Below are 2434 nucleotides of genomic sequence, written 5' to 3'. Positions count from 1 at the left end.
AAAACACTCTACCATTTGAGCCACAACTCTACTTCTGGCTTTTTTGGTGATCAATTATAGTCTCAAAGACTTTTCTTCCCCAGACCGGCTTCAAACTGCCAATCTCAGGTGTCAACCTCCTAAATACCTGGGATTACAGGTGTGAGCCATCAGCACCAGGATTTAAATGGTTTTAAGTCATGAAGGATAAATTATGCAAAGAGATTGTACTCCTACTGTCTTACTGAGCAAATAACTACTCACACATACTCTCATACAATGTCATCTAAATAGAACTGTGTACCTGACTTTTCAATTAATGAGATTGGGTCCTTCAATCACACTTTTATAACTAAAATATGAAAAATCAGTAAATGTTTACATACTGAGTTTTACTCTTTATAAATGGTAGGAAATTTTAAAGCATTCACACAAGGTGACTACATTTGCAGTTTAAAAGGAGAAGACAACGAACATAGGTATCAAGCTCAGGAATTTATTTTCTATTTATTTTCTTTTTTTTTTTCCCCTTAGGAAAATTTTAGAAACAGTATGCTTTTAAGTGTCACATCAATAAACATCTACCCGATCACGTTATTTCTGGTCAGTGAAATAGGATACCAGGATATCAGTGACCCCAAACAACCTGACATTTAGTTACATAAATGGTTATTGTTAGATTCCCTGTAACCAGAAAAATCAAAACGCTTATGATGTAGTTTAAGATCTTCTGGGTAACCAATAGGAATTTGAACTCAGAGGAATTAACAAAAATTAAAATGGCCATTTTTTTGTTATGGTTTTATGTTTTTATTCCAGGGAATTAATTTTTTTTCCTCTTTTTTCCCCCTTCCCAGGCACTTTGTTATCAGTTGAATGGAACAGTGAAAAAAAATCCCAGCTCTGAAGGTATGGGGATATGGCTCAATGGTAGAAGGCTTGCTTAACACACGCCGGGCCCTAGGTTCAATCCTTAGTACCACAAACAAAAACAAAAATCCCATCTTGTACTGGGGGCAAACAGACACTCAAAGATAAATGTATGAATGACATAAGAGTATTGCAATAGGCTAGGAGTGGGTGGCTCACGCCTGTAATCCTAAGCCACTCAGGAGGCTGAGATCTGAGGAGCACAGTTCAAAGACAGCTGGAGCAGGAAAAGTCTGTGAGACTCATCTCCAATTAACCACCAGAAAACCGGAAGTGGTGCTGTGGTTCAAGTGGTAGCACATTACTAGCCTTAAAGCTGAAGAACTGAGGGACAGCACCCAGACCCAGAGTTCAAGCCGCAGGACCGACCAAAAAAAAAAAAAAAAAAAAAAAGATTGTTGCAATAGGAGGAAGGCCTTGGAGGAGCAGAACAAGGTAGGAAATGTTGAGGATTGGAGTGGAACTGTAGCAATTTAAAATAGAGGAGTTAGACTAAGTGTTATTGTTTAGGTGACTTTTCAGCAAGGATTTGTAAAGAGGTGAAGACAAATGGACATTACAGGAACAATATTCTAGCCCTGAGCACTTGTCTGTCTGTCTGTCTGTCTGGAAGATTCAAGCAAAAATGAGAGTTTGGGGATGAAGTCTGAGACCCAAAAGGAGAAAAACGAAACCAAAGGCTGTAGGTAGGTCTTCATAAAGATCATAGCTTTCATACAGAAACGGAGTTGGTAGCCACTGGTGGCTTGCCTTGCTTTGTAAGGGCATCTTCTGCCTGTTGTTTTGATAATAAAGTCTGAGGTGAAGGACGATCATTTAGTAGACCACTGAAGCATAATCCAGAGGAGAAACATGGGCAGGAAGTATTGATTCTGATTAATGTTGCAAGCACACCCAATGAGCTTTCTCTATGGAAGGAGGTGAAAAGAAGAAGAGAGGGGCCAAGAAGTACTGTTTTTGGCAACTAGAAAGATGCCTGTCAATCCCGATGAGCGAGAGGTATATTGTCTTTTCCTTCTTGTGGGTCTTGGGGCTGGAACTCAGGGCCTGGGCGCTGTCCCTGAGCTCTTTTCCTTCTAGGCTAGCGCTCTCCCACTTTGAGCCACAGCTCCGCTTGCGGTTCTCGAGTGGTTTCTTGGAAGATAAAGAGTCTCGAGGGGACTTTTCTGCCCAGGCTGGCTTCGAACCGTGATCCTCAGATCTCAGCCTCCCGAGTCCTCAGGATGACAGCTTTGAGGCGCATTATTATTATTATTGAATTCGGAGAGACTTGAGGTTTTACAGTCAGCGCGTGGTGCCTCCCCTTCCTCCCCGGGCCGTGACGTGGGTGTCCGGTGGGGGGTACGGGGTGCTAGCTCTGCCCGGATCTCGGGGCAAACAGCCTCTCCCGGTTCTCCGCTCCCGGAACGTCTGCGAAGGCGTCACAGATCCTCCACACAACGTTCCAGACGCCAGGTGAACATCCACGGCGGGAAGCCACGGGGCTCATCCCCGCGATCGAGGATCCCCAGGGCCTCTCCGACTC

The 2434-nt window shown here is 43.6% G+C and overlaps 1 protein-coding gene across 1 annotated transcript in view; it reads left to right on the top strand.

Annotated features, from left to right (window-relative positions):
* Positions 1-1639: 1639 nt before the first annotated feature.
* Positions 1640-2434, top strand: part of Cdc42se2 (CDC42 small effector 2) — a 75357-nt gene continuing 74562 nt past the window's right edge. Inside the window, exon 1 of the mRNA XM_013033783.1 lies at positions 1640-1908. The gene's annotated coding sequence lies outside the window, so the exon portion shown is untranslated. The remainder of the gene's footprint in view (positions 1909-2434) is intronic.

Source organism: Dipodomys ordii, unplaced genomic scaffold (genome assembly GCF_000151885.1).
Source record: "Dipodomys ordii isolate 6190 unplaced genomic scaffold, Dord_2.0 Scaffold177, whole genome shotgun sequence".
NCBI classification, from domain to species: domain Eukaryota; kingdom Metazoa; phylum Chordata; class Mammalia; order Rodentia; family Heteromyidae; genus Dipodomys; species Dipodomys ordii.
The sequence above is the reverse complement of the archived record's forward strand: the minus strand, read 5'-3'. Positions and strand labels throughout refer to the sequence as shown.